This window comes from Ochlerotatus camptorhynchus, unplaced genomic scaffold, assembly GCF_037179485.1.
Source record: "Ochlerotatus camptorhynchus isolate MF236.1 unplaced genomic scaffold, CSIRO-AGI_Acam_v1.1 ptg000086l, whole genome shotgun sequence".
Classification (NCBI taxonomy): Eukaryota; Metazoa; Arthropoda; class Insecta; order Diptera; family Culicidae; genus Ochlerotatus; species Ochlerotatus camptorhynchus.
This window is the reverse complement of record NW_027040576.1, coordinates 222,582-246,413: the sequence shown is the minus strand read 5'-3', so window position 1 is coordinate 246,413 and position 23,832 is coordinate 222,582. Positions and strand designations below refer to the sequence as shown.

Genomic DNA, 23,832 nt, shown 5'->3' with positions numbered 1-23,832 from the left:
CATGGGCTGGGCACCGGCACCGGCACCTGTAAACCCAGCGACAGCCTCCGCCGTGGCACCAGCGTCCTGTGGTGTGACGCCCATTTCGGTGACTGGTGACTGTCTCTAATCCGAACACGATAAACCAATGTTACATGGAGTCCAGTTCCTTAGAAGGAAAGTAAAAGCAACGATGAGACTTGGTGGAGATTCACGGTTGTGTTTTGAAAAAAAAAATGCTTATGTTGTGGCAACATCAATAACAAATTTTGACACATGCACACTGCGCAGGCGCAGAAAAAGTTAAGTGTTGGCAGTAACTTTAAAGATCAGAAAAATTGTAACCATGGGTGCCAAACAGTGCCAATGACTGTGTTCAGGTGTGCCCAAGCTTATTTTTGGCACACTGTGCGGAGTGACCAACCCCTTGTTCTCTGCTTGAAATCCTTCTGGTAAATTGCAGTTCCACCCTTTTTCTTCAGTATGTGCTTCACAATTGGCCCAAGTTTTGGTGTATTGGCCGGATTCATCTCTTTGGGAACCACTGTGACGCCATTTTCGCTGTGCCACTGTTTGGTGGAATTTGAGTAGCGGCTGCTTTCCATGTCCAGCCATAATAGGCAATCCACCCCATGCTGCTCTAGAAAAGGCAGCAGTCTCTTCCGTAGGCACTCCTTCTGGTAAATTTGCTAATTCATGGTCCTTGAAGTAACGGATGTTTCACTTTTCAGCCCGCAACTGCAGATTGTTTGCCATACAAGGATCTTTTTGGGGAATTTCTTCTTATTTTTGATTTTACATTCTTCCGGGAAACTCTTCCGGTCTACCGAAGTATAAAATTCCTGCCCAGGAATTTGATCGAAAATTGTCATGAGCAGATAGACCGGTATTTTCGTGAAGCTATGATGTGAACATATGGTTTTTTCCAGACAACGCACGTCTACTGTGATTCTATTCACTTTAAGCTTGATGCAGGGAATTTTTTTTAAATGTTACTCTAAAAATGCCTTAATGGTATCGTTTATAATGTGTCCGGATTTTTTCGTATTTAGAATTTGTTCCGGAAAAGGGGATTAAAAATATATTTGAATTAAGTATAAACCCAAATGTGATTAAGCCGAAAGGTATGGAATGGTAAATGAAGCTTTGTTAAAATAGCAAACTTATTCTATGTACTCGTATATGTCTTCACCGAATTTCTTTGGAATGTTCTTATGAATTATATTCAAAATCATTACCATATATTTGAGAATCGCTCTGAGATTTACTTGAAATTTTCATTATAATAGTTCAGAAATTCTATTCAGAACACTCCTAGCTAAATGAAATTCATCTGAATAATAACATCGAATTCTTGACTACTCGTTAAAAAAAATGTACAAATTTATTATAGAATTATGAAAGAAAGTAATTCTATAGTAAATTAAATTGAACTCCCCATAAAAATTTCATGTAATTCACCTTATAATAATCTTGAGATTCTGTTAAAACCTTTTGCTATTCTTCTTTAAATTCTCTTGGTATATATTTCCTGGGTAATCTGGTCAGTATTCTCGTAGGACTCTCTTCAGAATTCATTTGAAAATTTGCTTATAATTATCATGGAATTTACACAAAGATCATTTTGGATCTATCCTCAGAATTAAATACCATTGGAATTGTCATGAAATTCTTCTCAGAACTGCCACCAAATTTAACTCTCGACGAGCCTAAAAAAATCATCTGGAGCTTTCTCACAATTACCTTGGAACTCTTGCGTCCAGCTGACTTCGAGTTCTAATCAATACTCTCTCAGTGCTATTTACATTACTTTCTCAAAGTTTAGTTCTGAAATATTTAGGGACACGGTGGCAAGTCATCTAGGAAAACCTGGAAAACCAAAAAAAAGACAGGAATTATAACTAGGAAAAACTGGGAGAATGTCGGGAATTGTAATAATCTACCAAGAAAATAATATTTATTCAGTGAAATTAATAATTTATTAATTTAATATAAGTGATAATGCCAAACTAAAAACAGTCAACATTAATAACGTCTTTGAAACGGATACTTCTACGTTGCAAAAATGTGTTGCAAGTTGAATAAAATTTTCCACAAGTAAGGGTTTAGTAAATGTATTGCGTATTTATCGTTTTTTTCTTGAGTTTCCAGAATTCTCTGGGAATGTTACCGAAGATTTTCTTAAAGTGCTTATCAGAAATCCTTTTAAAACATCCTTGGAAGTCGGTTCCCTTTGTATTCTTCTCAGCATTTTTTACGTGAAATGGGATTTTCCTTGATTTTTAAATAATTGATTTCTTACAACCACTGGACTATTTTCAGATGCATATGGTAGTGGAATTCTTCAAGCAATTGTGTGTTTATTCAAACTTTTTAAAGAACGAAGACAGAGGAACGAAAGTTGAAAATTTTGTTGCGCATTATTTCGTCTTATTATCGATAGAACTCTACATTTTCGAATCTCTAAAATGAACACGAGTTTTGTCTCTTTCATACAACGTGTTCAAACCATCATTTCTATTACACCTAGCTAGACTAGCAACACGAAACGAACATGGAATAGAAGCAAGAACGAATGGCTGGCTGTGAATTTTCTCATCGTTGTTTTGCTCATCACTTTCAATGAAAGTAACGTCGATTATCGAGATGAAACGAAAACTCCTTATAGCTTTCAATTCCTTTCAACGACACTCTACCACCGCTCTTTTAATTGGTTTAATATGCATTATGCACCGTTTACATAACTTTTTTAGATGAATATGTGGATGGGAGATAAATTAAACATATTACGGTGAGAAATGCTTTAAATATATATTTTCATTTTCGGTCAAATACGTCATGAAACCTTGGTTGGTGTGTTTCATCAAAGACGAGCGCTTTTTTAATCGTCCGTTTCACCGAAGCTTGAAAGCAAAACCAATGAACGAAGGGAGAACATTGAAAACCAATGAAGCGCATTTGTTTTAGATGCCAACTGAGGTTCTAGAATACTGCAAAGCTGTTCGTATTCAACAGAAAAAGAAAGCTAGCAGTCTCTTCGTTACGCCCTGCTCACATGTATTACTCTTCACAATTCTCGAGGAGTTCTCTTCAAAACTATCTTGACATACTCCTTGTCCACAATCTCTCATTTTTAATTCTCCTTAAAATTCGTTTGGAATTCTTCTCGAAATTCTTAATAAAATTCTTCAAAGTGTCTTCACAGTATTCCAAATCCCAGATTCTACTATTACGTTTGAAAATGTTGCTTCATGGTTTTATTTTCCAAAGTCTGACACTAACAACTTTACTCAATATATCTGTATTTTCAATCAATTCGATATTAACAATTCGATCTAAAGGCCTTCAAAAAACTTCATGTTTCTGCAAACTCAAGCTTTTTTTTAAAGGATCGACCTCTTATAAAAAAAAATAACTATGAGACTTTGAGAATTTGGAAGCTTGATCATTTTTCAGCAATGTTGAACTTAAAAAATTTAGCTGAGTTAGGGAGGAGAGAGGCTGGACCCCGCCTTTCTGCCTCCTGGTTATGCCTATGAGTTTGACACCGAGTAGGTCAATGTTGTGGTTGAATAAGGCTTGTACTCGAAAAAAAAATGCACCATATTTATCCGTGGGTAAAAATTGATGAATATCTGGGTATAACTAGTTTGGAGTGAATTGCTTACATGTGCAAAATGTCATAACCATCGGTTCAGTGGTTATTGAGATGTCATTGAAACAAGAAGAAAATCGCCGGAGAATTTTGCGCGCCGTCATGGAAAATCCGACTGCGACCATGAGATGGATTGGAAGACAACTGGGAATCACCCATACAACTGTGTCTCGAGTGGTAAAATCGTTTAAGGAGTCCCAGGCGACCGAGCGGCGTGCTGGAAGTGGAAGAAAATCGAAGACAGCCGACCCTGTGAAGGTCCGGAAGGTGTTGGATTATTTCAAGCGTAATCCGAACCTTTCGATTCGCAACGCGGCTTTAAAGGCAAAGTGTTCCGCCTGGTTCGTTCAGCAAACCATGAAACGAGCTAGGCTTCATGTATTCAAGGTCCGGAAGGCACCGAACCGGCGTGATCAACAAAACACGGTGGCCAAATCCCGCGCAAGGAAGCTGTATCGAGAGTGGTTAACGAAACCGATGTGTGTGGTTATGGATGACGAAACCTACATCAAGGCAGACGCAAAGCAGATACCGGGGCTGGAGTTCTATGCTGCCAAATCACGGTTTGATGTTCCGGAAGACATAAGAAAGAAGAAAGTGGACAAATTCGCCAAAAAATACTTGCTCTGGCAGGCCATATGCCAATGCGGTAAACTGAGTAAACCGTACATCACAATGGGTACCATCAACAGCGAAATTTACCGCACCGAGTGCCTCCAGAAGCGTCTGTTGCCCTTCCTGCGGTCCCACGAAGGCGAGACATTATTTTGGCCGGACCTGGCATCATGCCATTACGCGCGATCGACGTTGGATTGGTACAGAGACAATAAGGTTGTTTTTGTACCAAAAACCGCCAACCCTCCAAATTCACCAGAGATTCGTCCGGTGGAAAGATTTTGGGCCATAATTAAGCCCAAAGTTCGAAAATCGTCCAAGGTGTTTAAAAACGAGCTGGAGTTGAAGAAAAAATGGATGAAAGTGACCAAAAAGGTCGGCTCCACCATTGCACAAAATGTAATGAGGGGTCTTAAGGGAAAGGTGCGGGCTTTCAGCGACGGAAATGAAATTGAATAAAGTAATTATGCCGAAACATAATCCATGAACTAGTTCATTTTCTGAAAGTTTCAAGAAAATCCGACTTAAAATAAATTTTTGGCGAACACTTTTGTCTGGTGCATTTTTTTTTTCGAGTACAGGCCTTAGATTCTCCAGATTTATGTGAACAAAGCCTGAACAAAATTTATTATTAAAAATAGTACAAGTATTATAAAACATGCAGTTGAATAAAATCGTTAAGAAGTCGTTTCTTTAATTGGCGATTGTTTGTTGGGTTCTTGTCTGTCAGAAGTAACCACGCTCGGATAGCAGGGTTATTTGATAACTTTCCATCAGTCAATTTTTTACCAAAAGTTAAAATAATCCACCAAATTGTTCAGAGCTTTAGTAATCAATTATGGCATTCTGAGAGGAAACAATAAAATCGATTCGTCAGTTGGCGTGGAACTGCTGTTGTCGTTTCCCTTGCCAACACGTGAAACCATTAGCAACCGTAATTGGACAGGATTCTTCTTTCGACGTTCTAATCTGACCAATCTTTTCAGCAAAAACTTACATTTTTCTTCTCAGCCATCGTCTACTCACTCACGTCGGCACTGTACACCATGATGAACTGTGTGCTTTTACTGGAACCACTCACTTCTGTAGATAGTTTGCACGTTCAAGGATTTCCTTTTCATTACAGCAATAATTGTATTTGCGTGTTGCTGTTTGCCTAGCAACATCTCCCAACTACAGTAATACCTACATTTATGCGGTGGGACTAGTCATCTACCCTGAACGAAAATATCCGCAATACTTTGAATGATTATTGGATTGCTCGAACCCGTTAACAACATGCTATCAAATTTCGCATGATTGCCTTATGGTTGAATTCGTCATCAGATGATGAGGGTCCATTTGACTGTTATCCAAATAAAGGATGACAATTTAGCTGACAATTAACCGTAAAACATACAGCGCTCAAAGGACACAAATTTAAGGGATGACTTCCAAATGCTTTAAATTAGTTTTATAATTCGACCATTTACATTTCCATATTGAATAGCCAGGAACAGTTATTCCATCATTGATACACAAATCGTTTGTTAGTAGAGGAAACTTCCTCCACCACGAAATAGACAATCTTCGGATTCCACGATTTACCAATGTTCGAATCACCTATGATAGCGATGACTATGTTTCCACTATGTTAGAGCATCATATAACGTTCGATAGAATTATTTACATCATCATATGGGGGTTTGGGGGATTGATACCATATGCATTTCAATTTGGGATGACAATCATTCTTCTTGAATTCTCGTTTCAATGTTCAAAACAACCGTCGTCCGGTTGCAGCTATCATTTGAGTGCAGAAAAGCAGCTCAATTGATTGAAGGGTAGCCGAGAAATATCGGTCGCTGGATTATACCACCCACCGCATAAATGGAGCAATTACTGTACTCGAAGCAGAAATTTTCGAGGATGTTGTTTTTCTTTGTGCACTTCTTCCTTCACGCCGATGTTCAGAGCAAAGCTTGAAAAGTAACTTTTCCGAGTTCTTCCGGTATTCTCCGAGGAGATGTTTCAGCAAGTGAAAAGCAGACAAGTTTCGGACAAAAGCGAAACTTTGGCCTTTTCAAAGATCAACCGAAACCGGTACGAAATGTGTCTTTTGTGCCGAGGTCGTTCATAGTGAGCGTGTGGGGAAAGTGGTTCAAATGTCTAAAGTCATTCTTCATTCTTGAATTTCTTAAGACCAAACGTGATAAAATTTTCAAAATTTGCCTTATAAATTTCGTACAACTAGCGCCTCTTATAGCAAGCGAAAAGTTCCGAATCTAACCGTAAATTTCCCCCAACGATAATGGACTCTTCTGCTTGCCATGTTGATGAATAGTTTTGCTTCCTGGTCAGCCATTGTCCAAGTAGCCACACAAAAGCTCCATCCCCACTCACTGGGAAAATTAATTTCCTTTCTGTCTGGCAAGCGAGCAGCAGGCGTGTTCAACGTCAACTTTAAACTTAACCAACACACAGACACACACACACACACACACACACACACACACGCGCGCGCGCGCGTGCACACACACATACGCATACAAAACCTATTGTCCTGACTCACAGAATGTCCATCATGCCATAATTAATCTCTAATTGATTCCACTTGTGAATCGGTTACTGGCGGTTCATCGTAAAATTAGGTCACTTGGCCCGTGTCGATTCGGTTTGCTGAACCGTTCACGACGTCATTTAACACGCAGTAGGGAACACAATTAACTCTAAGCAGAGAATTGTTAACATCCCGGGAAGTAGGTTTATTGGTTTCCGGTTGTTTGAAATGTTGGTCTCGGGGAAGCTCGGAAGGGTGATAGAAATGAGACTTCGAGTCGAAAGGGTTGATTTCTCCAAGGAACCAAGAACCAAGAATCCCAATTTGCTAAATGATGCATGAATATGATGATGACTGGTAGTAGTCTGGTCGGTCACAAACCCAGAGTGTGATGAATGCGGGTTCACATCTAGTGCAAATCTCGAAAAGCTCAAGGGCCTTCCGTATGCTCAACAACATATCAGGAACAATGTCGGAACGGCACGCTGGAACGACGGCAAACCATTGCCAACTTTATATATATATTTGCAACTCGGTTTTCTCTGGCTGATGGAGCCAGGATAAGAGCCAAAGAGCCAACAATCCAGGAATACCTTCCCTCTTTAATTAGACTTATCCTCCCGGGATGTCGTTTGCAGAGCGTGAGTGTGGCAGCTAGCCTTTCGTGCGATTTGCGATTATACCCTACGATATACCAGGTAATGAAGGATGGTGGTGGTAGATGGCAGGGCCAAAGTCGTGCGGTAGTCAACAAACCGTGAAGATCTTGGCGACGACGATGGTTGTGTGATAGAGCACGGTGAAGCTATAAGTAGACGTAAACAAAATTCTTCGTCAAAATTTCGAAAGAGCAATGGGGCTTTTGGAAACAATTGCATTAACCTAGGGGCATCCCACTCTAAACTTTAGTTCTAATATCAATAAAATATTTTTAAATCTGTCATAAGTATTCTTAAGTATTTTTAAGTATTTTCAATCCTGGATAGTTTTCATCGCAGTGACCGGTTGCTAGTATAGTTGTTTGTTGTTTTAACTTGGACGATTTATGACTTTTCGTCTCGAATTTAGTGGAATGGATACTAATTTTACCCTGTTTTAATTTAAATTATATGTGTAATCATGTTAATTAATTGGTAAGTATTATAATTTGATTTATGAAATAGTGTAACAAAGTAAACAAATTTTTCAGCTAACTAGGCCGAATATTCATTGGACTGTTTACATTCATCCGATTCGAATTACTGATTTATTCTAACTGACTGTTCCATGCGCTACCAAACATTTAGATTCCGATGGCATTAAAGGACGTCAAACTGGCATTATTCTAGCCTGTCAAATAAAATCATCAAGGTCTTAGACCAAGACAGCGTTGCCAGATATACCGATTTATCGGTATTTATACCGATTTCCGAACTAGATACCGATATACAGATAAGGTTCCTCAGAATACCGATTTTTGAGGTTTTATACCGATTTATACCGATTTTATTAATTAAAAACAAATTAAAAATAAATAAATAAATAAATATTATGAGCCATTAAAATTAAAAAAAAAAAAAACATCTTAAAAATGTCTTATGGATACTCTTTTGATTAATGTTTCAATTTCCTCACCGTTTTTGGCTACCCATGAATCGATAAACAATCTACGACTCTTTCTTGTTATTCCGGGGAAATCGGGAAATACTTTTTAAACATTATTTAACTTCCTGAATTTTCTTCCACCTTACATCGTAAATTATGTTACGATTCCTCTCGGAAACTTATTTCGACTTCCCTTGGAAGTTTCTTCAACCTTCGCTCGAATGATTTTTCCATCTTTTCCCGCCAGTTTTTTCAACTTTCCCGGAACTTCAGGGATGCTTCCAGATTTTAATTGCGAATCCACACTAGCTGCAGGAACTTTTACGAAGTTCTGAATCATCAGAAAAGTCCAGATTTTTGAGTAAGTTTCGATAAATTGAAGAATGTTTCAATAACTTCTGTTAAAATTCTAAAACTCGGTCCAGCGAACTCCAGTGAACTTAAGGAAACATCATTAATATCTTGGATACTTCACAAGTCCAAAGAACTTTTGGAAAATTTAATGGTTTTCAGGGCGGTTCCATTAGTTTCAGGAGAATTGAGAGAACTTTTGGAAGCTCCGAGAACATCAGGACCGATCAATAAATTTCAAGGAAATCGCTGAAGTTTTAAAGGAGTTCCGAGAAATTTAGGCAATTTCCGAACACTTCAGCAATGTTCCGAGGGGCTGATACAAACTTAAGAAACGTAAGGGAAGTTACATGAACATTAGCACATTGTGAGAACATTTCATGGGAAGTTTCGTGCTTATTAATGACAGTGTCGATCACTTTTAAAAATTAGAAAAATCGAAAAGATCAGAAGACTTGACTTCAAGACTTCAATGCTGATGTTACAATAAATTCAAGATAATTGTGAGAGCGCTTAGGAAATTTCGTAATCTTCAAGAAAGTCTAGAGACCTTCAAAGTTGATTAGAGATATTCCGGTAGTCTCATTATAATCAGGGAAGTTCCAAGTATTTCAAAGATGATCACAGTACTCCAAAACAGCCCGAGGAAATATGGAATATTCCTAAGTACAATTCAGGAATGTTCCAAAAACTTCAGGGGCATTGGAAAATTTCCGGATAATTAGAACATCCCCAAGAGCTCTTTCTTCTGGAATTATGTCCTTGTTTATTTCGACTGTTCCGTTAGCGCTCTGGCTTCCGACTTCCTCCAGAATTTTTTTCCAATCTACCTTAGGAAATTTCTTCAGTCTTCTCCAGGAAGTTCAATTGAACTTCTCCTAGACATTTCTTTCGTCTAGTTCTGCAATTTTGTCCAGTTGTTTTTTTTTACTTCTATTGGAAGGTTTTCCCGAGCTACTTCTGGTTTCCCCTGTAAATGGCTACTTCTGTAATTTGTTTCCAATTTCCGAAGCTTTTCTGCCTTCCTTTGAATGTGAAATTCGAATTTTTTCTGAATGTTTCTTTAAATTTTCGCCAGAAGTTTCTCAATTTATGTCTTGGAAGTTTCGCGGATGATTTTCCGACTTCTCTTAGAACTTTCCTAAACTTTCCTCCAGAAGAGCTTCTTTTTTCTTTCTCTGGATGTTGTTTTCAGCTTCCTCCAGAAGCTAATTCAAACATTTCCCGAAATTTTCCGATCATAGTCCAAAAGATAAAAATTTTCGCTTTCAAAAACGGCAAAAATTTAAAATTAATTAAAATAGTAAATACCGATAAATACCGATTTTTTAAAACCTTTGATACCGATAAGTTTTAAAACATTAAAGCAACGCTGCTTGAGCGGTCGGTTTTCATCTCTTTTTGCCAGTGGTGGCGGGGAGGGGGACACCCCTCACCATCCCTCTCCAAAGGGGGAGTTTGGTAAAGAGAGATGAAAAAACCGATTTGTACGTTCCTTAAAAGTTGTCCTAGCTCTCTATTCTAATATCTATATGCAATCTTCACACTGCCGTACTCTAACGGAACTATCAAACTCTATGCTTTCATGATTGGTGATACAATTATTGAATTTGGTATAGGGGCAGCTGAGTTATTAACGTTCAAAATCTTTCATAATGTTGTTACATGTTCCATTTTCGGTTTTCACAAAGTGTACCCTTTTATAGAAATCATAGACGTTGTCCTACGTCAAATTTTACCCCCATATAGAAATTGCAGGCGTAGTTCTACGTAAAAAAAAATGGAGCATTGAAGCTTATTTGGAAGATTTCTTGAATTATTAGTAACTTTTCTGGCTGAATATCGGGGGTTCGTGAGCATTCCTGACGTTGCTCAAAATAACGATAGCATCAGATTGCGGGGTTGCTAGTTAAAATGCTTTGTTGATTATTCATTACAACTTGATAGATGGAAATGCTTGTGAATATTTGAGGTGGACAAAAGGGTGAACAAAGAAGTGAACGCCTGTGCCTGATTAGATTCCTTAATGACATGACAGTGTGATCGCCCATTGTTCTGCCTAAGAGGTTTTTTTGTACATAAATTTCACTGCTGCCCAACCGTCCCGGTTCCGGTTCCGACAGACTGACTCCAAGCTACCGGGTTAAATCTTACCAGCGGAGACAATATCGTAATTATCCACGTCAACGAGCACCCGACTGACTTTTACACTCGTCGTTGTCCTAGTCACTCGAAACACGAAAGCCATGGGGGCCTTCGGAGGAAACTTGTACTTGTGCTAATCCGTTCCCTGCTACGGGTACAACACGGTCCGACATCCACCTACATGACTGTGTGTACTACATGGATTTCCGTGTATAGATACCGAAGGTAAATTTGCCGCATTTAAAGTCCTGGCAAACTGGTAAACGACGATGACGACGACGATGATAGCGCTAGCAAATGGTGTAAGAGTGGTTTTCACGGGCGAAAAGGTATAGGTACGCTTACATCTGTGAGCTGTTTGCTGATAATGATACCTAAATCAACAGAACAATGGGATCTAATTAAAATCAGTGTAATGGGTCTAATTAATTGAATAATTAAACAGGCTAGGAATGCTGTGGATATTTTTTTCTACTCCTTCAATGCAATCGGCATGCTTTCAAGCTTCAATGGTTTTGGTAAATGTAAAATTAAACCTTAATTGAACCGATATTCGATGAAGTATGAAATCACATACCACCACCGTCAACCTTGTAGTAACAGTTTAAGCTTCCACAAAAGCTTCTACTGCAAAACCGCACTCATTACTGTGTGATGATGCATCTTGCAACAAACAATATGAATGAAAACGAAAACAATGTAACAGTTCCAGCTTAATTCCGGTTTGCAATTGTGCTCTTGTGGAGTCCCTAAGAAGAATGACATGGCACTGGAAATTGCATCCATGCATTTGTATTTACGTATTTACACTTTGGGTAGCAAGGCAAAGAGCCGAAGAGAAGAAAGTTTCTTGTTGGCATTATTAGTGTGGTGCCTTTTCTGATAACAATGCACCAGAAATGGAAGTGGAAACATATCAAGCCGACCAATGGATTAGGTCCAAAGTAACATTGACATTCTATTTTCTCTTTTCATTCTTACTGACATATAAACACATTTCCAGCTGGAAAATGAACGATTGAAAGAAATTATTATTCAGCATCTTACACGAGAAACACGACAAGAATCGAAAGAGAAAGTCGATGAAGAGAACAAACGATGTTACTTAGGACCTTATGCATTGTTCGGGTTGATATGTTCCTAGCAATCTCTGCTCGATCGATTCTTTTTCTTCTTATTCAAGGCTTTTTATGCTTCTTTTGCTTACGGGTAAGACCGACTCTCATCTTTGTACTCTAGATGCACTTCGATAGCAATTGATTGGGAGCTTTCTATGCCAACCAGATTGTTTGGCAAGCACAATAATACTCTTATCTCCAGGTAAGTCGAGAAAATTTCCAATCCGAATAATTTCATCGAATGGGTCTGAGAATCGAACCCACCACCTGCGGCTTGGCAATACCGTGTCTTTACTGACTAGGCTATCTGAGGCCCATATTGTCGAGTCAGTTGAGTCTTTGAGATCAGAATGCTACATTCATAAAATAAAACACATAACCAGTGGAAAATATCCATGTAAATTTCACATAACTTTCATAATTGGAAATTGCACCACTAAATCACATGAACGTTATGTGTCCAATGAAATCTATATGATTTCTCATATAGAATTTCTAAAGCTATGTGATATTCAGGTAAAAATCATTGTTTTTTATTTTGGAAAAATACTAAGTGCGTTCCTAATAGAAACTAAGTGAAAACTTTTTTCAGTGTAGGTTAGTACGCAGCTTGTATGAAAATTTATTATCAAGGGTTTTAGTCTAAAGGCACAGTATTATCATAGAGGTAAGACCAAAATGTCCCGAAGAAACGTGCTTAACTTGTTTACTTAGCTCTGGTACTATCTTCGGTCCCAAGCTAATCGATGCACCCCTCGAAACATAGGAAAATCTACGAACCCTTCATTTTATCTGTCAAACTTTCATAGCGAATCAAAACAAATAGTATTACTAGAATTTCGACTAAATGGGATACGTTAATCGATTTGCTTGGAACCAATGGGCTAGTCAAGTAGTGAGCCAATTTAAAATCGTTAGTTTCCACCGGTTTGTATTACCCAGTTCGATCGAGTAAATCTCTTGAGTTGGAATTTTTCTTGACTTCCCTGGTCATAGAATATCATTGTATTTGTCATTCAATATACAAATGCATGCATTGGTTGGCATAACGAGTGAAAACGAAATTATTGCAACACAGTAAATTTACTATCAAATCTCATGTAGGACTGTTTCATACATGTATTTTGTTCATTTTACATATATTGGATCAATTTTATTGGAGGTTGTTTGGTAAATCCTCAACGGGTCTGTGTCATTTCGCCGAAGGATGTTTCGCCGAAAGGAAATTTCACCGAATGGGTCATTTCGGCGAATTTTAATCATGGATCAATTACAATTAAAATGAATTTGGAACGCATTTAAATAATATATATTCCCATGTAAAGCAACCTTATTTATAGTTGTTAATGCTATTGCTGGCAAAGAATAAGTTTTAGAATATGTATTGGATCAGAAATATGAATAAGAAATATGAAAAGCTAGAAATGCTGATGTAAAAATTGATTATTTAGAAAATAACGAAATCAGTACACCTCAAAAGAACTGGTCATGTTTTGCATTACATTTGAATAGCTTGTCAGGCTGAAAACATCGAACCAGTCTTTTTTCGAGACTGATTTCAAAATTTACTGAGATTTGATAACAGTTCACAACCTTGAGAAAATGACCCGTTCGGCGAAACGTCCTTCGGCCAAATGTCCCGCTCCCGTTTGGTAAAATCCTCCACACGTTTGCTTCCCGCCATCCACATAAGAGGCATTCCACGAAGTCTCGCGAATTGATCCTGAACAATCATTTCCAATTTAGCTGAAATTTTGCATAGTTGTTGCTTTTTAGTAAAAATGTCATTTTACGTTATAAATTCTTCATATTGGGTCTCGACTACTTTTCCAACAGGGCCTGTGTAAAAACAGTACTAATGAGTTAAAATATATATATTGTCAAAACGGTTTGTTAGATTGATATGGTGTCTTGAGCAAAGTTGTAGATATTATTTTGACAATTTTTTTTTAAAGTATACACTGCTTTAATTTTTGTTTATTTCAATAAAAAAAAAACTAGTTATAAAAAAAATAATTTCTCAAAAAGTTCACTTTTGAAAATAAATCATAAACGAAAAAGTTATTTTTTTTTAATTGTGTGTTTGTCATGTTTTTATTTAATATATATTTTTTTAAGTGTGTATTGAAACGTACTTAATAAAATTATTATTATTTTTTCATTAGAGCGATTTTTACACATTCAATATAAGAAATTATTTCCCGTTTTCAAATATGAACTTAAATCAAAAAAATACATGTTTCAGCTCTTTTTACTTTATTTTTATTTTATTTACCGTTTAAAAAAATCATGTAAATTTTTGCGAGATATAGCGCACATAAAATTTACGCTAGATTTGACGTAAATTTACACTATATTTCGTGTAAATTTAAGTGCAATATCGCATAAATTAGCAATATTGTATGTAAGCTTGTAAACGAATTCGCTGTTTATTCCAAGTTTAGCTCAAAATTAAACAAAGGGAGATTTTGCGTGATAGTTAAAATTCAGATTTTTTTTGTGTTATGGACCGATAATTCAAAATTTATTTTATTGTTTATACACATGGATTTTTTTTTTATTTTGGTTTATGCGTACAAATCTAACCATTTTAGAAATAAAGCCGTTTACTGCCACTCTTAAAAAATGTCTTTAAAACTGAAATGTTTAATTTGTATATTTTCTTGAAAATATTTAACTAATGGGTGAATTTCGTGTAGTTTAGACAACATTTCGATTGTTCTCTTTTTATTTTATCGTGCGGTTTCAAACTTGTCAATTTCAAGCAGAAAAATAAAACAAACTTATCTGCCGGCCTTACAATAGTTTCTAAATCACATCTATCAGTGGTAGCCCACTGTTCAAATGATCGATGCATTTTTCCTCTAATTGTTTGCATAGATTGTCTTCTAATGCAGAACAGTCTGTCAGAACACCGTAGATAGCAATATGTTGTCTTGTTTTCACAAAGTAGGCAATCATGAAAGATAGTATTTAAATCATTTAAATCAAGACCAACAATTGAAAAGGCCTCAACTTCATTTTGTAAACAAACGGCCAGTTTGTAGCGAACCGAAGGTCGCCAACGCAAACGAACAAAATGAACGGGTAGGGGAAATTCTCCTCTACCTGGTTGTGATTTAGGTTTGTGAATGTCTTTATTTGTCTCTAGCGAATCTGCAGCCAATTGAGCTGTCACTTAAGTGTAGCCAATCTATCAGAAGACCTGTCAGTGGGTTGATAACAATTCTGATTAGATTGCAGTATTGATATCACCTGAAAAGTAATACTAAAATATTTTACTGTAGTAAAACCATCATGGATACGTTTAGCAGTATGGCTTGGTATGTTGTAAGGAGATGAATTATAATATATGAAAATAAATTAAGAATACTCGCTTACATACCTTCAGTTACTTTTGACCTCAAACTTCAATTCTTACCAATAACAACAATACACAACGAAAGCGGTAAATCGTGCAAGGTGTGAACAAGGTTTTGGGTTGCCAGTTATTTTATTTGTCTTCGCGTTTCTCTTTCTTATAGGACTCTACTAAAAAGTCATGAACAGAAGTAAAAAATATTCATATCTGTGCATATATGTCTAGTCGGAATCCTTTGTTTGCCCCGAAAATTGGATTTCCCTTCCACTGGAAAGTGCCATCTGTTGCAATATATCAATTTGGATCATGTCATATTCTTGAAATACAATATGTCGTATGAGAGGATTTGGTTCATGATAGGTTTTGCCCATTTACCCAAGGACGCAGGGTGCCTTCCATTCATTTTGACTAAAACAATGTTATATGAAATTATGGAATAATAAGATATTATGATGATATTTTTTATGTGTAAGGAACAAGAAAAGATTTTAAAGTTGGTGTTTGACACATAAATAAATGGACGCCACAAAAAAAAAAAATGACAGATGTGTATGCAGTTCAATATAATTACAAATTATCAAATCATTTGAGCACATGAGATTTAAATTATCACACAACGGTTGTTGCTTTTAGTCCAAACCAGACGTGAAGCAGTTCATCATTGACGTAGAGACAGCGATTATCAAGACACTTCCAACATCATTACAGAATACGGTCAGGACTATCACATCGAACATAATGAAGGACAGACAGGAACAAATTCGCACCAACGAAAAGGAAATTCGGATTGTAAAGAAGCTGAAAAGTAAAGCAGTATACTACCCAAGTTACAATTTAAGCTGAACAGTAAGAACAGAAGCTGATAAGGCTGATAAGCTAGATAAGGCTGAATATATAGTTGATTAGTAGTGCGTGAAGCCAATGGTATCCCCATAATTCAACCTCAATAAACTAGCTGATCTAAAGATTGAACAAGCCTTATTTTAGCTTAAAACTACTCCACAAATCTGCAATGCACTACAAATATTTGATAGCCTGATTTGTTAAATGTAGTCAGTGTCACTCGATCCGGCATTTTAGTTCTTCTAAATTCACTGCCTACCTTTCTAATCCCAAGCAGCGGCAGCAGTAGAAAAAAGGTAGAGGAGCTTTTTAGGAATAGCTCCAGATAGAAGTGGGCTGCGACGACGTCGGAAGCATTAACATTTGTATTTCTGTGTTTTGACTGCTATATAGCACTGAATGTTCAGACAGAATTACAAAAATATAACTCAATTATGGCACTAAAACAACTTCCACATGACGATCGAAATAAATCGCGCGCTTGGGTCTACATTGAGTTAACTACACTTGAAAATGAGACGAATGTTTTACTGTCACCAGTTGTTGTTTTCAATTCTGCATTGCTGTATAATACTCTTCCGGTTGCTGTCATTCAACATAAATTTGACGTGTTTCAAGTTAATGATCATCAGTGTTCACTCGGCTGTCGACAAAAGCAGGCCACTCTCGATGTGTGCTACGCGATCGTCTGTTTACTCGGCAGCAACCATTGTGTGGTCCTCCTCATTGTTCTTCATCAGCAGTTCTTTCGGTCGATGCGTCGTCGACTTCGGAAAGCAACCGTTTCGTGATGAGTGTGTGAGTGCTGACCACGTTTTGCGTCCATTGCTGCAATGGACGCGCTCTGACCCTCGTTGGCGTACAACAATTTGTCATACAATTAAACTACTGGAAGCGGCTCCAGTTCTGATGGAGGAGGCTTTTTGGATAGCGGAAGATAAAGTGTTTATTGTGTTGTACCTTTTGACTATAGCTTTAAGATGTATTGTATAGTGACCATGAATCCTTGGCTCTGTTAAGTTAATTCGGTTGAGCCTTATCAAATAAATTAATATACAAAAGTTAATGATCATAACTTTTGCCACACATATGCTTAATTGGTCCAGAAGGTATGATTGATGCCTGTGAATCAGTGACTGCCGGTTCAAATGCCGAAATGCAAAGGAAATTTTTAGTCTAATAATAACAAAACAAATATGTAAATCCACTTAGTTAATCATCACCTCGTTGCAGTTCTATAAAAATATATAATATATGAAGCGTTTTTCAATTTTTTTTTTTCTAAATAAACTAGAAACTGAACAAAGGTTGGAAAAGACTGTTATTTAATGTTTTAAAAACCCGTTCACATTACAGCCTATATCACGTAATATAGGCTGTCTTGCAATGAGCACTCATACATAGGATTTCCAGTGAAAACTAGATGTATAACTGCTCATTGCAAGACAGCGTATATCACGTGATATACGCTGTAATGTGAACGGGGTATTAAGCTTCTGACTGATTAGAATCACCAGATTTAGATGTTTAAAATCTGAACAAAGGTTAACGTGGTCTATGTACAACAATTATGCAAACTAAGGCTGAATTAAAATCGATTGAACAACACTTGTTAAATATCAAATTGTTACCTGGGTATGCAAAAGCAGACAAGGGCAACGCGGTCGTTATCATGGACAAGGAAGATTACGACAATTAGATGACAACGAAGATTAACAACGGACCGTATAGACAGCTTCGAGTAGACCCCTTACAGAACATAGTGAAACGCGTGGAGAAAGCACTGAAGGAGTGCAAATCAATATTAGGAGATGGAGCAGGTCGTTTACGGGAATCCAATCCCATTCTACCCAGGATCAAAGGTCTTCCCAAAGTCCACAACTGCGGGTGATCGTGTCTGCAGTTGGTTCCCCCACCCAAAAAAAAAATGAAGAAAGCTTAGAAGCTCTGAATCATAACTACGTAAAACATCGACCAAAGGAGGCACCGACTTGTTGAAATATCGACTTATGGAGATGTATGCACAAATGAAGGGACCGCTAAATCAATCGGTTCGTAGAAAATATCGAGGTATAGAATATCGTTAGATCAAGATAATGTTAAAACCAACAAAACATCATCAATGCTGAGTATGAGCGCGCTAATTAACCTCATTTCTTGCAGTTCTGAAAACGTTTCACATATATTAATTGAGCCTCGCACCGCCTTCAGCTAGGCTACACGCAAAACAAATATTTTCATTAAATGTATCAAGGGTAGAGAAAACAGGTCCGGTTATGTACATTTTCGGCATTATTTTTTTTTACTCCAAGTTCACAAAGAGAAAAGTTTGCGAGTCACAATGAGTTTTCGTATACTTTTCTATCACTGCTTATGTATCGTAATTGCGATTAACAGGCTTATTGCCTGTAACACGGTAACCCATTTAGAGCATTTAGAAACACTACTGAATCAACATTCCAACACAGGCTCTCTTTCATAGTCGCACAACAGATGTTTTTTACACATACATAAGGAGACGTAGGTAGTATTCGACCAAATGAGTCTCAAACCATCCATTTCACCATATTATAGTCATTCTTCTAATTTACGCAAATGTGCCTTGATGAGAGAATAGGTCAACAACAATTACCGCCTATAGCCATTCTCCCATTAGCAGTCTAAGTAATTATCCTTTCCAGCTAGCCTAGGATCATTTTCTTCCCCAGGCAAAGTGTAAATTAAATTTCACTTTTCTGCCATTCGCTGTCATTAGCCGCCACACCACAACGAAGCTTTCGCATTACCTTGTTTTAGGCTAAAAGTTAATAGAGGCTGTTTTGATAAGCGCAGGTACCTTACGGTAACGGATCTGGCTGTTTCAATTTCCATTCCATTTCTTTCACATATTTTGAGTAAATTTGCCTATTATGAACCCCATGCCTTTGGTGGATCAATTACAGATTGATGCAATTTTAAAGATAATTTGAACGGTTTAAAGATACATCACCATTTGTATCGATTCATTGGAAAATATTGGTCAAGTAGTAAATTGCATTTTTTTTCCATTTGAAAGCATGGCGGTCACTGTCACTTTGGGATTTTCCTTATTAGAAAGTTGAATAAATTTTTCTCCTTTAGTTTACTTAAATCTTTGGTTTTTATTAGTTAGGTAGGTTCCGATTCAACATATTGTAGTTTCATTTTTATACCTATGATCTTGACTTTTATACCTAGGGGATGAGTACTTAAGGGGGTTAGATTTTGATAAGTTCTTTAGTGGGAATGACACTGATGAAGACTGCAAATTGTAGTCGAAATACGTATCTGTCATGGATACCAAAATTAGTTAAGTGGAATTAAATGGAAGATAACCTTTTTTTGCTGTTTTACTATTTCATATGTTCAACAATTTTTTTTAAATACAGGACTAAGTCTTCGTGGAATATAAGAGGGTGAAAATCAATAAAATGTGCGACGATGACTTTCGAATGCACATTTTGAAAAATTCGTTTAAATTTAGGTGCTCTGAGACTGACATATACGAGCGTCAATTTTGACATAAAATTGAATCATAATAGACGCAAAACTCAGCTCAATCAAACGTACTTTTCGTCGAGTATCGAACTTTTCAGTATCAGAGCACTTAATTTTACATTACTTGTTTGTTCACGTCTCATCCTTTATGTCAAAGATGGATTCCGTCATGTATAAAATTAGTTATTTCTTACTGTGTGGACCACATTTTTCGAGCAGTTTAAATGCCTTGAACTTGAACTTGCAACATTATACCTCTAGTTTCTCGAAAAAAAGGGTCTTATTTATGTTATCCCTAAAATATCGACTATGAGTTGCATAATTTTAATATAATGTCTGGTAGAAGCCCTAATAAACAAATACCATAAACGAACTGTATCCCGGATGGGTAAACTATCTCATAAATGGTTTGGATGATACCCCGAACACGTCGTTAAGCTCTATTTTATGGTTATTTTTATTAGGGAGGTCATCCCAAAATTGCTCTATTATGAGATAAATTTTCTTGAAACTGCTATGGAAATGTCCACTCAAAATTCCTCTAATAATTTTCGCGGATCCTGAATTATTCGTAACAAACGTCATTTTCCACGGAACTTCTATTCTGAACTCACACAATAGCCCTCGAGTTCTAGTTAACACTCTCCCAAAACTCCCTTGTAAATTTTATCAGATCCACCTTTTGAATTCATTCTGAAATCGTCTCAAAATTCCTATAGAATTTACATCAACATTCTCTTCAAATATCTTCAACCCGATTTATCCTAGAAAGCAAGACCATTCCAAGGGTCTCAAGAATCTTCTTTTATCTCGATTTTTCATTTTTCGAAGTTCTCTCCCGATTTCTCGGTTATCGGTTCCCCCTGCAATATCTTTTTTTTTTCTAAAATGAATATCAGATCTTAAAACTATTAATTTAGACTCATAAAATATGTTCTTTTAGAAATTTTAAACACATTTTTTTATAATTATTATAAAAGAAATAAGGGACCATAATTTGGTATAAAATCTATAAAATTAATTTCCAAACAAACTTCGCAATAATTAAAGGGTGTGAGATTGTGATATCGTGACTTAATTTTCAAGTTGGTGGTTGAGAAATTGTGACGATATGTGACATAGGAAGGAGGGAGGTTTAATTTCAGGCCAAATTAGCTTGGTCAACTAATCATTTTTCAATGTGCTAGAGTTGTCATTAATTTTTGGAAATTCAAAAGCAGTTTTGTTTTTGCCTAAGACCGGAATTCTGTCAATGAAAATGTGTTTACTGTATTTCAGTAGGCAAGTAAACTGCAATGAACACATTTTCATCAACGTAAGTTTGAATTTGAACGAACAAACTGCTTTTGAATTTTTGAAAATTAATGACATCCTTTTTCACCTTAACATTTTAGCAATCCAAAAAGAAAATCGAAGAAATTGATCATCGCAGTTAGGCCCTTACCCTTCTGAACGCTAGAACGGTAGAACCTCAATAAAATATATATGATTATCTTGCTCAACGACGTGTTCGTGGTATCATCCAAACCGTTTACGAAATTGTTCTACCATTTGGGATATCGTTCATTTATGGTATTTGTTTATTATTGAAGGTTTTTTTCTTCAGCAAAGTTGTTCGAGCGAATATGGCTCATTAGATGGTGTAAATCACACTTTACAATTCGCTCACCAAGTGGCGCAAGTATGCCATTTATCTTCAAATTACTTGCTTAAACTTGCGAGCTTGACTAGGGTAATGATTTGAGTACTTCAAAATTATTTGGAGAGCGACTATGTTGCGTGACGTTACAAAGTTTTGTACTTCTCAACTATACTACCCAATTAACAATGCAAGTTTTATCGAGGTTTTCAAGCATGCTACAAGTCTAAATCATGGTCTCTAGAACCCTCATAAAACCAAAATTGTTACTTGGGTACTCAGCAACTAGTCACCATAACGATTTAAGCTACTCCTATCTAATCTAAAATGGACTTTGAATTATTTTAAACCACCACTCTGGTTACAATAAAATATACATTATTCAGGTATATAATATATCCTAAATTCAAATTTTTAAGTGTGGACTTTATTTGATTTATGAATTAAATTTATCAATCAATAATTTTGTGATTATTATTGAATTGAGCTACAAATTCTATCTCGCAGTCTAACGTCAATAATGCGTTAGTGCTTCGGAAACCACCCTTTATTTTTTTTAAGGTATTAAAACTCCTTCAATGGTCTCGGGTGGTCCATAAAAGGATAATGCCGAATTTTAATGCAAATTTTCCTGGATAAAATCAATTTATTTACTTATTTAAGTATCATAAGTCATACTAAGCTATTCGTTAAAGGGAATTCCACGGCTCTGAAAAATAAATAAATACGTTTTAATCATTATAAAAATATTGAAAAAATATTAAAAATCTAAATACATCACATTTTTATAATTTTTGAAAGAAAATTTACGTGCAAACACATTTTTTGTAATGCAGTAATGAAATTGGGTTGTTAGCAGAATGCTTAAATTAAACAGCAAAAAAGGTTATCTTTCATTTAATTCACTAAATCAAGTTTTGTCTGCCATGGAATAATTAAGTGTAAATCGAAGATAACCTTTTTTGCTATTTTACAATTTGTATATGTCATGTAAGTCAAAAAGCCATAAACATCGACATTTCTGTTTTGCTGAGGGTTCTTTTTTTTCCATTATGATATAGAAAACAAGAAAAACTAATTTTCTTGTTACATTCAAAGTGTTTTTATGTTACTTCATACGCGAAGTTAGCGATACTTCAAGTCTCCGCGTACATCGTACGGGTTAGGCAAAAGATGTGCGTCTATCTTTAAAAAAAACTGTCGCATTAATGGCCCTTCGCTCATTTTCAACTTCTATTCAATTTTCATACTGCCGTACTCTAACGGAACTATCCACCTACCCTCTTCTAAAGATCATTCTCTAGCTAATAAATTATCACATTGAAGCTTCATGTTAGCATTTCCAACCAACTCTAATTTTCTTGGATTTTTGACAATTTTTCCCAATATTTTTAGAAACATAAAACCGCGCCGATTTTTCTCTGAGTGGTAAATTTCCCCTTAACACTCCGAACCCGATGCCTCCGGTAAAATGTGTAACAGAAAATTGGCACTGTTTGAAAAATCATTGCTCAGCAATTTATCGATAGATTTTAAATCAGATGATACCGAATAAATCTTTAAAGTCTGTAGTTTCAAGTTCCGTCAAAAGATTTGAAATTCGTCAATAAATCGCTGAGCTATGATTTTTCAAACATGACAAGTATGTCGTTACACATTTTACCGGAGGCCTCGCGTTCGGAGTGTTAATGTGCACCTTATGAAAAAAAAAAAAACCGGTCGAACCAAAAATTAAAAGGTCATGAATTTGGCGTTGATGGCTAAAACAGATACTAGGGGTCTATAATAGGGCAATTTACCCTAGGTACGAATCTGTTTGTTTGAGTGCGTTCCGTGGTCTTAATTTGATGCCCGCGTGTATCATGAGGAGCTGGGCAAGTCTAAATTCGATTTGCGGTTTGGTTGTATTGGTAGTTGTCTGGTCAACTTATCTGACCGTAGGATTAGTGGGTGAACAAAAATAGATTAAAATGCGAAACCAAAACACAGAAAGGGGTGTGCAATCCATTGAGTAAACATGTTTCTAAACTATTGTAGTTCTCATTTGAATAATCAGCTATGAATGATATTTCAATGAACATTATGTTAGACACCAAAATATTCCATTTCACAATTCAAAATGTAGCCTTACTGCACGTTTACTGTGAAATGGATTTCTATTTACAGTAATCATTAATGCTCTTTCAGTCCGTCTGTTTACATCCACCCGATAGTCGTTGTTCACTTTTCATCGGCAATGCTTTAGAGCATGCATGCAGGCACTATCCAAAGAACCTGCCGTGCCGGTGTAGAGCCAGGTATCCTAACTATAGAGCATCGGGCAAGTGGCACCGGTCGTTGTCGTGGTGATATGGACAGGGCGTTGTTATGGTGATGGTGTGAGGTGTTGGTTGCTTTGATGTGTGTCGTTCGTGTGCCTACTATAGTAGTGGCACTTCTAGAAGGTTGCTTTTAGCTTCATTGATGTTGTGAGTCAGCCAGTCAGAT

At 36.6% G+C, this 23,832-nt stretch overlaps 1 protein-coding gene across 1 annotated transcript in view; it reads right to left on the bottom strand.

Moving 5' to 3' along the window:
• The window catches only part of LOC135698458 (protein FAM133A-like), a 472,657-nt gene that overhangs the window by 426,156 nt on the left and 22,669 nt on the right, over positions 1-23,832 (bottom strand). The window lies entirely within an intron of this gene.